Below are 15,349 nucleotides of genomic sequence, written 5' to 3'. Positions count from 1 at the left end.
CCCATCATGAAGCATAATTGTAGGGTCAGAGATGGTTCTATGACTGATACAGGCCAAGTAGATGGAAGGAGAGATTTGCTAGGATCTCCTAGAAAGAGGCTTTCTCCTTTTTTGGAGAGAGCTTCTAGAGGTCAAGAGGGCAGCTCTCACTTCTATGTGGAAGAGGGACTTTGTTGCCCATGCAGTCATTAGCAGTCCCAAGGGAAGGACCTTTAGGGGAAACTGACCTTGTGGAAGGCAGCATGAGGAGAGTAAGAAAATGGGTCTTCGAAGATGTTTAGCTGTGGAATCAAACTGACCTCTGAACTTTCCAATTTCATGGGCCAAGAAATACCTTCTATTGTAAATTTGAGTCAGATTTTTTGTTACTGAAAACCAAAAGGATTCTGATACAAGAATGGTAGGAATTTAAGAAATGTGATTTTGAAAGGGATTGTTACGAGTGTATCAGTGAGATGAGTGTATAAAAGATGGTTTGCAGAGCAGAGATCTTAGTCTTCTGGAAACAGTTATCAGAAAAGCAAAACCTATATATAGAATGTATTGATTTTCTGTAAGTTTGTCAGTTTGGAGACATTTATTAAAAGAGAACCTAGATGTAGTTGTTAAAAGCCCAGTCTGTAGATTCATACTGTCTGTTTTTCTCAATTTTCCTATTTGCTAGCTATGTGATCTTGGGAAGTTATATCATTCTCAAAGTCTCAGTTGCCACATCTATGAAATGGGGAGTGTACCTACCTCATAGAGTTTTTGTGAGGGTAAAATACGATAATGCATATAAATTGCCCAGAGCAATGCCTGGACATAGCACTCGATAAACTTTAGCTGCTATTACTATTACTACTAGTATTAGTATTATTACTGTTGTTATATGACTAATGTGTTCTGGAGAAATCTGAAAAACAGAGATAGGTTGATGATTATGAAGCTAATAGAATTCTGTGTTGTGTATAGCATAATTCAGTAAGTATTTTTCACTTTTCTTTTAGTCATTTTAATATTAGAAGCTATAACTTAATTACAGATGCTTTACTATCAACATGGTATCTAATATTTGTTAACATTTTTCATGGAGGCTGCTACTCAGTCTATCACATGACTGTGGGCTGATTATCAAGCTAAGATAACATCTAGCCCTTCATTACAGGCCCCATCTTACTCCTTATCCAGATAATTCATGGCTCCAACTACTCTGTCCTTAATTACCTGGCTCTTTCAGTCCAAAGAGATCTGAGCATGACTCATGTCCTTAACAGACTCAGTTCTGTATTTGAATTTTATTTGTAGAATTAGACATAGTAGAAATCCATAGGAATAAGTTCCTAGATGTGAACAGGCTTTTCTAAGGGAACTAGACAATAATTGAGGGGACAGTTTCCTGCCTGGTATTCTCAAGGATTCAAATTCAGACTCTATAATTACTAAAATGTTTAGAATTAGGGCATTTTACAAAGGTCTTCAGTTCACATCATTTTGAGTATACAGAATGCTCTCACCTACACTGTCCCAAATAATTCTCCTGACAACTCTGTGGGGAAAGTCATCATCCAACTTGAAGCTGAGAGAAATGAAGACATCAGAGAGTAGCAGACTAAGGCCCAAAGGCTGATTTTCAGGTTCTCAGCCTGGTGTGATCTCTTCCCATTCCACCTGGTTCCTGATATCATCAGTCTTTGACATTCTTAACTTGTATGATCCAAATTAAGTCATAGCTGAGCATCAAGGATACAAAAAAAGCAGTGTTCAAGATTGCTGTCCATCAGGTTTTGAGAAAAAGTTCACTTATTATTATTCTTAAATGAATATTTATTAGAAAACAAAAATACCAATGACAAAAAATTGATTATAGGATAGGAGAAAAGGAATGTATGTTTGGAAGGAGACACATTTCATCATTAAACAACTGAATAAAAATGAAGGCTGATCCTCTCTCTCCCTTTATTAACTGATGATCTAAGGACTGGGCTTGCTGTGGCTCAGGCTTGTATTCTAAGGGAAGAGATCTTCTGGGTGAATATGATTATGTAGTAAAGAGCTTGAAATAATCATTTCTTCCAGCTGGCTACTGAAGGTGAGCCTGTGACATTTCTGTGCTTAATTCAGCTGGAGTGCCTTTGAGAAAGGTCTAGTGTGATTTTTAACCTGGTGTTATGATGAATGATGACAAGCATATCCATAAAGGGCCTGGAGAAGAGCACAGGGAGGAGAAGAGGCCCTGGCCTGAGGGCTGGAGACCTGGTGTTTCACCCCAGGGCTGCGCCTCTCTAGTCACAGCCTTGAACTAGTCTCTTAAGCTCCCTGGCCTTCACCTTTTCCCTCTATAAAATATAAAGTGAGGCAAGATGAGCCTGGGGTCCCACTCAGCTTCAAGGCTGTCATTTTCTAATAAAGGGCCCATCCAGACACCATGACCATTCTGGGCATGGTTGGGAACAGATGGATGGTTTAGAAAGCAACACTGAGAGGACTATATTATGGCCATCCCTGCTGGAATAATTGAACCCAGGATTTGGTAATTTGTGCCTGAAGCTATATTTTAGATGCCTCAAGAAAGCCTGTGGACAGTTCATGTAACAAATCAAATGCAACAAAGGGAAGAGAAATATGAGTTATTATTTTAAACTCTGCCAGATTCAGAACTGTAGACCAGAAAAGAAATAAGGCCGCTGGAGACCACAAAAGGAAAAGAATTTAAAAATATAACTCCTGTCCTCAATTCACCCCTCTATTATACAGCTCTTCACTGGCCCTATGGTATGTACTTCCTAGAACAATAGGCCATCAAATCATGTAGTGCTGGAGATGGAAAAACACCAGACAAACTACAAAGGACACTGCAGCAGGGGATTGTGACTCTAGTGGCAGGAAAGCGTGGTAGCTCCCAGCCATTAGGCCACCTGCAGGGCCAGTCAAAAAATAATTATTGAGTTACTACATTCAATGAAGTTGAATTCCATTCCCTTTAGCCCATGTATTTTCTTAGCTGTAAATCATTTTATCCTTGCTTTTGGTGAAGATGCTAAATGTACAATTATATTAGGTAAAAAGCTAAAGGGTAAATTATGACAAAATGTATGTGAAATTCATAAATAAGTCCAAGGCCAAGTGTAGACACAAGCCTGACTGACCTGTGCAGAACAAGGAGCATCTGCTTGTGTGCTGGATGCTGAGGGATAAGGGGAATTAGTATTATGTAATTGGGGCTGTAGATTCCTTGTTTACTCACAGCTTTCATGTAATCTACTGTTAGACTAAGTCAAACTCAGTCTTTCATGGAAAATGTTTTTATTTAACCCAATAAAACAGGAATGAATTTGAGACCATTGAGTAGCTTTGTGTAGCACATATGACCAAAGTAGGGCACAGGCAAACTCAACCTTTCTTGTCTACGTGTAACACAGACATGAGGGTAAGCCATAAAAGGAAAAGAAATTTAAAAATAAACAAAAAGTAAAAAGCCAGCAGCATTAAAACACAAAGCAATCACAGAGATCAGAAGAACATTGTCTGTACCTTCTGTCTCTTTACCCCCACCCCTTTTAATAACCTAAACAGTTGCCTCTGATCCCTTTTTGGAATGATGGACAATACCATATGCTGTGGTCCACCATCCACTCTGACAGTCCCAATTACTGCATCATGGCTGGACATCATTTCAGGACATCAGTCTGGGAGAGGTCAGTTGAATCTGGGAAGAAGACACAATATCAACACGGTGTCCAAAAGGCTGGTTGAGTGGCTGGGCCTCTATTCCAGACACACCTGCCAGGATGTTTAGCCTTAATCAGCCACTGCCTTCATGAAGGGCTGAGTTGCTAGCTACACCTGTTAAAAGTGGTAGGTCAGGATCCACCTTGAGGATTCCAGGGACCAGCAGACATTCTAATTCACTGATGTGATTTCATGTTTTATTAAGCAAGTGGATACTGCCTTTACAATTGTGGCAGCACCTCTGTCCACTTATCTACTCACATAACACTAGCATAGATTTGATTCTTTGGATGAAACTGGGACAATCCAGTGGCCTATTGCTCATTTGAGCCTATCAGTCTAAACCCTGATCTATCAGTCATCAATTCAACTGTCTCCCATTTTGATACCGTTTTTCTATGCTCAGAATTTTTCTCATGAGTGGACAAGTTCCAGCTCCTCATTCTGCTTATTTATGTATTTATTGTTTGAAACACTTTTTATCTCCCAGGACTCATCACCATTTCCCCTCACCAGCTTGCCCATTCTCCACTCACTTCCTGCTTCTGCTCCAGCTCACAGGTTGCCTGGCCTTGACACAGAATGCCATGGTATAGTGTAGACTCTACATCATGATTCCGCCTCTTAACCTTATCAGAGTCCTTACAAATGTCTGGCGATTCATTTATTCATCTGTCTTGAATTATTTTGCTTATTTTTAGAGGCCGTTGTACTGGACTAGCACAGTCACTCACAAAAATGGGTGTTTTTTGGCAAGTCCTTGTTAAATGGGTGGTTGGAGTGAATGAATTCCAAGGCCTCCTCTGCTCTAAAACTGAGTCCATGTGCCCAACTTTCTCATCCTTTCTCAGATGCCAGTCACTACTGCTCTCACTCTTAGAAGTGATACTGGTTTCTACTTTATAGAGAAACATGATTGAGTTCCCTAGTTTTCCCACCTTTCCCTAAGGTTGCCATTGTTCACTACTGTCTTTCAGGAAGAGAGGGGATTGACCCTGGCCAAGGCTGACCCATTCTATTGCTCTTCTTCCCATTTCTCTAGTGATTTTGTATCTTTTATTGACATATTGAGATTATTAAAGAAATCCATGTTTCAATTTAAGAATTTAAGAATATAGAAGTAATTAAAAATGTACGTACTTAATTTCTCTTACTCCACTTCCCATCTGATTCTCATCCCCAAAGATAACTAATTTGCTGAGTGGTCTTCTAGAATTTTTTCTATGCACGTATAAACCTATTTGAGCATATATATGTATATATAAAACAAATGTGACTCTTCACATTTTGCATGTTATTCTGTAAGACTTTTTAAAAACTCAACACTCCACTCATCAAGTATTTATTGAGCACCTACTATTGGTCACGCTCTATTATAGGACATAGATATACAAGGTGAGAAAACAGTTCTTGCTCCAGTACAGCTTACAGTACAGTGGCAAGATACTGAGCTTTGTTCCATTTCAGTAAGTGAATATTTTTCTTATTGTTTCTAATAGTTGTATGGTATCCTGTACAGGATTTATTTATTAAATAAAAATTATTTATTAAATAAAAATTGTTTATTAAGTCATTTATTAAATAAATACCATGATTTATTTAAATATCCCTTTACTGAAGGGCATTCAATTTTTTGCTATTACAACTAATATTATAATAAATAATCCTTGCACACTTGCTTTAGTTTTTCTGTGGGACAGAATTATATTAGTGACATTGCTGGGTTGAAGGGTATGTACACTTAAAATTTTGATATTGTCACATTGCTCTCTGAAAAGGCTTTATCAATTTATCTTCTAGTAATATCATCCAGACTCCTGACCTCCAACCCCTAGCTTCTTTGAAACTTTATCAACTATCTCCCTTTTAACTTACATCTGGAATCACTTCTTTTGCCTACAAAAAACCTTAGGCTATTTTACATCTTAAAAATGTCGATACTCCTTTTAGTCTCTTTCTTAAGTTACCAACCTATCTTCCTCATTCCCTTCATCACTGACATATTCAGTGCTGGTTGGCCACTGCTTCCTCTGCACTCCTTCAATTTTTAGCCTTTTTCACAGTGCATGGGTTCTTACCATAATGCCACCAATGTTCTTTAGAAGGTCCTCAGTCACCTCAAATCACTACATTCAATGACTTTATTATCTCAGGTCTTAGTCTTATTACCTTGTGGGTAGCATTTCTTCCTTGTTAAGACTGTATCCTCTTCTTGCTTCTACAAGAACATATGACTCTTGTTCTCTTCTTAACTTTCTGATTAGGCTCCCTAAATACAGTGAGATGTTCTGCCTTTGGCATTCTTTCTTCTTTTTTCATCAGTTCTTTCCCAATTTAATCTATTGCCCTGGCTTTAATTGTTGCTTCTGTATATGATTATGGAATCTTCATCTCTGGTCAAGACCATTCCAGTAAGCTCTAATACTGAATTTCCAACGATGGACAGTTACACCCGAAAAGGGATCTTAACGTCACGTTCAGAATGGAGCTCATCATTCCCCCCACTTGAAACTTTCTTCATGCTTCCTTTCTTATTAAGAGAACCATCAGTCTTCCAGTCATCCAGCCTCAACACATCAACACAATTTTTACTGCTGTCTCCTTTTTGAACCTCATTTCCCATCTTTTGCCAAGTCAATAGATTATACTAAAGCAGCATTTCACAAACCAGCATTTTTCAGAATAATGGAATAAAATTTTTTTAAATTAAACAGCAATACTTTTCAGAGCTTTCAATTGTGAATCACTTGTCCTTTGCATTTCTCTACTTATTAGACCAAGGAACACTTCTTTTCAAGAGAAACTTATTGAGGACTCTCTGGAAAGTAAAAGAATGCATTTTGGCAAATACATTCATAGAAAAAAATCATTCTCTAATAAAAGCATTTTGATGTGTCATTTCACTGAATTTATTCAGGAGCGAGCTATATATTAGGGCCAAGTTTGGAGACAGTCATGAAGAATGGATAGTGGGCTTTTTGCCTGACATTGTCTCTGATTCCATAAAGTAGACATTTGTGCAATTCATTGCATGCAAGTTCCATACCAATGTGAAAGTAATCACAGATGCATAGGCTTTTAAAAATGGGTAAAAACAATTTCATACTTACTCAGTATTACTCTGACTCAAAATTCTTTTAAGTGGTCATCAGACATCTCACTCTGTCTCTAATTTGGTCCTGCTTGGGCTTATAAAGAGTTGTCTTTTAAGTGGTATCTACTAATTTCCTTCGAAAGCTATTTCCATGTTATCTCCAAGTGGAAAACTATGCTCTAAGATCATTCAAATAAACTGATAAATTTGGCTTCTAATAAATGTTAACTATAACCTGATACAGATGAACAAATACATTATGTTTTCCTTTAGATCTTAGAGTTGACTTTGGTTATATCTACCTAAGCTTATATGTAGCTCTGAAATTATGGTCCAGAAACTATATTCACTGCTACAATAGCATAATTTTAAGTTTCTTTCCCCATCAAAGAATATTCTCAAAATCTAATAAGATTAAGATGTATAGAAACATGGAAAATAAATATTTTATTTGTTACATGTTTCTGTTAAAAATTCACATTTTTTGCTGCAATGGCCGTAAAATATTTATTGCAAATGACACATTTCTAGCTGTCAGTTGGCATGTCCTGCTGTACAGGGAGTGAGTACTCAAGGAAGGCAAGAAACTGAAAACTCCAACTCAAACTGGCACAGACAATAGGAAAATTCAGATCCTCCCATCACAAAAGACCCAGAAGTGGGGGCTTTAGCCACAGGCATAGGGTGTGAGGGCCAAGCTCAGCTTTTCTGAGGGTCTCTTGGTTCCCTTTTCCTCTATATGTTGGTTATCCTTGGGCTGGTAGCAAAATGGTGGCAATAATCTCATACTTGATATTGTTTGGAAGCAGAGAAAAATCCAGCCCCACAACTGATCGCCCCTCAGATTTCATTGCTCATTAATTAATGACAATGGATCAGTTACAACTTGTAGATATCAGTGACACAGACAATAAACCATAAATGGCAATATAATAGATCAATGGCCTAGGTCAGTCAAGATCCATTCTAAGAGGAGGGAATTAGGTGACCATCCTCTGAATCACTTGACTAATTTGAAGCAAGAAAGAAGAAAGAATATATGTTCAATGTACCAGCTGTTTATTACAGAGTAACAGACCACCTCAACACTTAGTGTTTAAAGCAATCACCATTTATTCAATGTATAATTTGAGGGTTAGCAATATCTGGATGGTTCTATGCATTTGTTTTTGAATTTCAGATGCACATGTGTCAGAAGTCACCTATGGGTGGCCTAATGGTTCTTTCCACCCCTTTTAGGGGTTGATTGGCTGTCAGTGCAGTTAGGGCACTTGCTTCTCCTTCAGAAGTTCTCTTATTTTTCAGTAGGCTAGTCTATGCTTCTTTTCATGGTAGTGGCATGTTGAAAGCATGAAAGCATGGTCCAATGTGCAAGGGTAAGTTCAGCCTCTGTTTGTGTCAAGTTTGCTAATGTCTTACTGGCCAAAAACAAGACCCATGGCTATCCCAGATCCCAAGGATAGGAAAACAGCTTCCACTTAAATAAAGCAGACAAGTTTGTGGTCATATTTGCAGTATACCACACAGAGCTTGCTGTGATCTGCTTTGGCAAATTTTAGTCAAAGATTATTAGAAGATAAATGTTCTTTTCTCCTTGCTTTTTTCCTTCACTTGATCCACTTCAGTACAATGCTACTTTATATAATGGTTTAAGAAAAAGTGAGATTTCTAGACATCCAACATTTTGGATTTTTTCCCTTCAACTATATAAAATATCTGCCTTAGAGCCTGGTATACTTTTGCACCAGCTGGAATATCTGTTAGGAAAGCTCAGCTACTTGCTTCTTTGCCTAATGAAAGGCTTAGAAGCTTGAGAGTCCTTTCTAGAGATTTCTAAACAGAGGTCAACATGCTGTAAGGTAATCTTAATTCATTAGGATAATGCTTTATGCTGTGGCAATGTCATCTAGTGGAAGATTCAGGTACATGGTGACAATCAACCCCTTTCTCTACCTGAAGAGGGTGGTCATTTTAATTTTCTGACTCCATAAACTGAGAGAGGTAAAGGATGATTAAGCTTGTTGCTTAATCAGATAGCAATCAAGTATCAGAGTTGAAATAGAACCTGAGTCGTGGTCTGAATTCTCTGCTTAATTATCTTAAATAGTTGAAATTTGGCAATTTAGTAACCTCTCCCACTCAGAATACAACTGAGAACAAGAAAGTAAGCAAAAGAGATCTTTAGCCCTTAAAACTATGTTAAGTCCATGAAATTCACTTTACTCGGAAGAGAGCCTCTTTAGACTCTCCCTCAGATCCCGTTTACTCTTACGTTACACATAACTGTAACAGGTTTAGCTGGTGGTTCCTAATCCCACCATGGATTCCAAGACTATTTTGTAGGGGAAAACAGGCCCAATTATAAGAGAAAGTGAAATGATATCTAATAATTTGGCAGGAGGGAAAAGAGAGAAAACTTTAAAAAATTAAACTCAGATTAAAAAATATAGCATTTGGATTCTTTCTTGAAAATGAAAACAGCTCTTTCTATTTAATTGGCATAGAGAAGCATCTCTGCAATGGTGGTTTTATGTAGCATACCCACATAAGCCAGTAAGGCATTATCTGCAAACAGTATCTGATTTATCTGACTGCCCACTTCAGATACCAGAATCTTGCTATATTTATTAGCACTCCAGCATTACTCCTCAGTTCAGAGAGTAGACATAACAATACTTGGAGAAGCTTCTTAATTTTGAGATTTACAAACCAATAAAAGAATTTATTGAGAATGACTAAGCCCATACACAGGGGAAATAACTATACGTAGTTTACTAAACAGCTAACTGAATCATAAAATACATCAGAAAACACAAATCTTCCCAATATGGTTCTAATGCTAACTCTGAGCCCTTTTACACCAGAATTAGTAAAGCCTGTAGCTCTCGGTGCCTGGGACTTGTTACCGTGCTTCCTCTGCAGGCTAGAGAGTCTGCACTGGCTACTGACTCAAGTCTCTGGAGGAGCTACTTTCTTGAGGAATGGGGTCCCCGTGTGAAATCTAAACTAGGAGTCACACTTGCCTGGGAGTGTTTGGCATTGGATTGTACAGTTGAACAGCCTCATATCTGACCCAGCTGTTCTACATCTAGCTGCGTTCCAAGGAGAAACTCACACACATGCAACAGGACATGAGCTGGAGAATGTTCACAGCAGTGCTGCTCACAACAAGGAGAACACAGAAACAGTCCAAATGCCTGTGGATGAGAGACTGGGGGATAAACTGTAGTCTAGTTATACAAAGGAAAATTACAGTCTAAATGAATGGGTTAATCTTATCAATATAATATTAAATTAAAAACATTAAGCCTCAAAAGATTACCTATAGCATGATACCCTTTTTCTAAAGTTAATAACAAGTAAAATAAAAAAATACATTTTAGAATGTGTACAGATGTAATAAAACTATTTAAAAAGGAAACCAAGGGAATGATCAACACTGGATTTAGTATGATGTTACTTTGTGGAGTTGGCTAAGGGGATGAGGAGGAATCATATGAATAAATATAGGTTATTCCAAAGTTCTAGCTTTTGAGGGGGGTAGTTTTTTTGGTGCTTATTAAATTATTTAAAATATTCAATTAAATAGCTAATTAGGTAAATAAAAGCAGGACTTGTATGTATCAGTGATGATAGTATGTCATGAAACAGGATTACAATGAATCTAATTCTTTGTACTTGAGGGCCAATAGAATGTCATGGAAAACTTTGGTAAATTATCAAGTGAGGTCTCCAGGAGTCGATTTGTATGAGATCCATTCTTTAACCATTGTCCTCCCTCCTCCCACCCACCCCCACCCTGGCTCTCCTCCCCCCATGAAAGTGAGTTTGCAAGGGTGCCTTGATGGAGAGAGTGGGAAGGGAAGGATGTGGAGTCTTTTTTAGATACTGGTCATCACTTTGCCCCATAGATGTATGCTTTGCCCTTAGAAAGAATGGTTATGGCAAAACTGAAGGATGGATTTCATGAAGAAATTTAAAAATCAAGGCCCCAAGTTGGCTGCTTTGGCACCCACATGACCAGGTATAGAACGGAGCTTTCTTCCTGCCTCCGTTTAGAACACAGGTGTCCTTGCTGTAGAAGGACCCCCCACTTTGGGAGCACTGGGCATGAGCACCTTTCACAGGGTATCAGTGCTCATGTGGATGGTCCAGCAGTCAGGACTGAGATGAAATGCTGCATAGTTCAGAGGTCAAGAGCAAAGGCCGAAGATAGACTACTTCTTTTTAGATGCTGTCTCTCTATCTTGTACAAGTTACTAACATTCTTTGAGACTCATTTTTCTCATCTGTAAAATAGATATAATAATAGTATATACCTCATAGATTACAATGAAGGTTTAATGATAAAATCTAATAAGGTAGTATTTGTAGTGCCCAGCTAGATTTTAATGCACCCTCTTAATAAGTGTATGGACAAAGGATGTTAACAAAAACAAATACACCTGGGCAGGTCCCTAAAAGGACTATAAAAAGGGCAAGTGAGCTGGATCCTGTTAACACAAAATGACCCTGCTTCCTAGTGAATTGTTGTCCAGTCAACGTCTCATCGTTTGCTGGTTCAGTTTAACAAGGCCTTCCCCTTGTGAAAGAGTTACAAAGGAAGTGAGCTGACAAAGAGAAAAGAGGTGGGACCCTAGTCATCAAACAATTAAAAAACAATTTAAATGTCCTCTTTTTATGAGGTAAATGAAACATTCAAAGACTTACGTCCAAAAAAGGATTAACAGACACACGAACAAAATTGATACTTAAAGTGGTTAAGTTCCCAGCTATTCCCAAATCTGAGCTCCCCAGAGGCTGGCTTGATGAGTTCATTTCCCCTACTGCGTGTTAGAAGCCCACCAACCTCCATTCTGGGTGTGGCTGTGATCCTAAAACCCAGGCCATAGTCAATGCATTTTGCATAGCCTCCTCTTTGAAGCATGCTGTTGATAAAGCGTGACATGATAAGTGAGACTACGTTTAATTAGCACATGCCTTGCAATATTTTTCCTCCTGAGGATTAGCTGTGCTTTTTTGGCTTGGGCTAGAATCTTAAGTCCAAGTTTTTAAAAGCGTCTTACTTTCTGAATATATTTCTAGATTAGTTTTCAGGCTGAGCACATTACACAACGATCTAAGAAATAGACATTTTGCACAATCCAAGGCTGAGGAGATTAGTTGTCCTTTCACCTTTCTCTACTGTTTGTGAGAAGTTACGACTGCCAGCATAGCACTCTAGATCTCTGGAAAGGACTGTTTCTGCTAAAATAAAGAGGGAGAGGACTACAGGATAGAGAAAATTATGAACATGGAATCAAGATGCAAGTCTTGATTCTGTCTGTTCCCTGTCCCCACCCTGTGCTGCTCCCCAGCTTGGGGAGGCCCTGCCACTTAAGGAGACTCAGCTCGTGTCTTGGCAGCTGTTTTTTCTTGCACAGCACATTAGACTTACAGGATTTGAGAGTAAAGCTGTATCTTTTCCCTTCTCCACCCAAATGAAATCATTTCCTTTTACCATCCTAGCTTAGTTCTTATGAAGAGAAGTGTTAAGGTTATAAAAGAGACAGAGAAGGAAGGACAAGGAAGGAACAGCCAGCTTATAAGCATGCCAGGGGTTCATCTGTGAGCTTGAAAGATAGCTCACACTTGCAGAAAGACAATGGTGCCTAAAGGTCTGAACATGCCGTTTGTGAGGATCACCTTTTTTTGATCTTTATTGGACCAGACCCTGGAAATGTACCATGTCATCTGTGAAAGGAATCTTTGTTTCCTTGTTAGTGAGCTCTATTTGCTTTTTCTTTTTAGAGATTGTTCTGGCATTGCAATATCAAAATTATGTTGTGAACTAACAGGCAATTTTCAAAGTCATGTTAAATCATGGGACGGAAAAAAAAAAAACTCCCTAATCCTCATAACTTTGCAAAAATGAAACATAGCAAGCTCTGCTTTTTTTCCCACAGCACATGAAATTTGAAAAATCCCATGACAACTGAATCCAAACCCTCTCTTTGCCCTAAAATGGCATAGAAATCTAAAGAATGAGTACATGCACTAACATATGTTGTCAGCTGTCTTAGTACAATGTTTCCAGAATATGATGTTGTTTCTTCAAGCCACGTTCAGTATTCTTGGCTGCCAGATGACAAGAGGGGAAAAAATAAGACACTTTTAGGGCAGAGGACAAAGATCCAAGGACTGGAGTTGGAGAAGGGGAGGAAAGGAGGGAAAAGTTTATTTGAAATTTGCTGCTCCTCTGCCTGCTTGTCCTATTCAATTTTTGAGATGGGTGGGAAAGGGACATATAATGTAGGGGTTTGGGGAAGACCAATTGCCTCAATGTTGGCAGTGATTTGGAGGACATTTTTATTTGTTTTCGTATTGAATGCTCCATTAACCAGAGCCAAAATTGGGTGAACATGGACTCAAAGCAAGAGAGAAAGACCCTGCTACTCTCAGGCTGCCCTCAGGGAAGTATCAGAGTTGCTGATACTCTAAGGGCTGGCCTCTCTTGAGTTACCTTCAGAAGAAGGCAGTTACAAATGGAATGAACAGATATTTAATAAGGACATGGTAGAATCCCTTTAGTGTTGTATTCAAGCTCTGGCCTCTCCCATCTCACAAACACACACACACTCACATACACACACACACTCACACAATTTCTCTAGCCTTAATTCTGGTTAAGAGAGAGTTTTGTTTTTAGTTTTGTTACATAAAGTGGCAAAGAAGCTTGAGAAGCTGGCCAGTGGGGCCTTTCTTATGTCCTCTTCCATTACAGAGTTTTGAGTCTTCAAAAGATTTGCAAACTGCTAACAGTGGAAAAACATATTTGGTTGAGAATATAAATTCTTAACCATGCTTCTACATGTTCAAGGATTATTATTTCTTTGGCCTGGTCTTCATCCATGTCAACAAGGTTTGGATGGGAAGTCAATTAAAGGTAGAAGCAGTGACAACAGGTCCTGGATTTTCTAAAATAGCCCTGATTTCAGATGTTCTGCTCTAGAGCCTCTTGAAGAACCCTCAGATTTATCAGAAGATCTGCCACATTGCTACTCTGTCCACATGGCCTTACGTTCAGAAAGGTTCTTAATTAAAGCTGTGTGGTGATGGCAGTGGCAAGTCCTAATTCATAGCCGGTCAGTGGTGACGTCCAGGTAGGGTCTTCTGATGCATAATTGCTCCCTCGAATGGACCCATGGTTGTATTTGTTCTCAGAGATCCAGAGGAAGGAGAGTTCTTCCATAGCATCCAGGGTAGTTTTTTTTTAATTGTTAGTCTGAACAGTTTTGCTTGATAAAGTGAAATTTACTCCAGTGTTGGCAGGGACTATACAATGTCTTATTTTCAGGAAATGATCTGCAGCTCATAAATTTTGCCAAAATATGAATAAAACTAAAATATCCCTAAGTTAACTTAAAATCATTCTGGAGCAGCAGATCTCCCCAGTGAGATGAAACTTGCCTTTTTTCAAAGTTAATTTTTAGAAATGAAATTTTACTTACTTTTTTTCCTCTTCAGTTTTCTTGATAACTTTTTCAGCAGTTCAGTTGAAGACTTCTCCTTTTGGTTCCAATGGAGTACTGTAGAAATTTTAGCAATTTAAAGTGCTTCAATTGGGAACTTATGTTTTAATCCCTACCACCCTCTCCAAAACACACACACACTGCTGGGAGGGCAGCTTCTTCAAGTCACTGACTCAGGCGGCAGAATGACATCTGCTGTAGATGCTCAGCAACACAGCTGACATGTATTTGAATAGTGAAGTGTTAGTGTCATTTAGAGAGCAGAGCAATTTCCTCCATCAGAGTTGAACTCTTGGATTAAGAGAGAGTACTTAGTTCCCATAAAATTTAGGGTCTGAAATAAGTGCCCGGAGCAAATCTCTTGACCCTGAACTTAAGGTCAGCTACTCTTGGGCAGGGTCAGAAGCTAAAAAAAAAAAAATGCTGTTAATAGAGTTTAATGAAGTGAAGGCTATTTCCAATTGAATTTTCAAAAGCCTTTCAACCTGCAATTAGCATTTACTGTTTGCTTAAGAAAAATGACTCCACTGATTCTTATTTATTGATATTACTTTATTAGAGACATTCAAGTAATATGATTAAAACATTTGAACATTTAATGTTTAGCTTTGTTCCTCCCCTTTCTTGCTCCAGCCATACCAATGGTCTTAAAATGTTTTGAACAAGCCATGTCATTTTTTGTTAGCCTTTAAACATGCTCTTTTCTCTTTTAGAAAAACTCTATCCTTTCCTCTGCCTCTTTTGCCTAGCTTATTCCTATTCACCCTTCAAGTCTCGAGCTGCCTCTACTTGATTGTAAGTGAGTGGGATGCTACTCCTGTTAGCTCCCTGAATTCCTATGCTTACCCACCTGGGTACTTGTCACATTTTTACTTGTCTGCTGGGACCTTCCATCACTGCATCTCCAGTGCTGTCTACATTTTAGGTACTCAATATTTTTGGGTGAATGAATAAATGAAGATTAGAGGAGTTAAAAAATAGTCAATCACTTTGCAATTAGTGGAAATATAGTGTTTTTCAAATATTATTGTGC

At 38.4% G+C, this 15,349-nt stretch overlaps 1 protein-coding gene across 2 annotated transcripts in view; it reads right to left on the bottom strand.

Moving 5' to 3' along the window:
* Positions 1-14,364, bottom strand: part of LAMA4 (laminin subunit alpha 4) — a 163,952-nt gene extending 149,588 nt beyond the window's left edge. The window contains exon 1 of one of the 2 annotated variants that reach the window (XM_064486762.1): positions 14,296-14,364. The gene's annotated coding sequence lies outside the window, so the exon portion shown is untranslated. Of the gene's footprint in view, positions 1-3,591; positions 3,668-14,295 lie in introns of those variants that run through there. The other variant, XM_064486758.1, reaches the window with a different exon arrangement.
* Between the last annotated feature and the right edge of the window lie 985 nt (positions 14,365-15,349).

The sequence above is a fragment of the Camelus dromedarius genome, chromosome 6, assembly GCF_036321535.1.
Source record: "Camelus dromedarius isolate mCamDro1 chromosome 6, mCamDro1.pat, whole genome shotgun sequence".
Classification (NCBI taxonomy): domain Eukaryota; kingdom Metazoa; phylum Chordata; class Mammalia; order Artiodactyla; family Camelidae; genus Camelus; species Camelus dromedarius.
The sequence above is the reverse complement of the archived record's forward strand: the minus strand, read 5'-3'. Positions and strand labels throughout refer to the sequence as shown.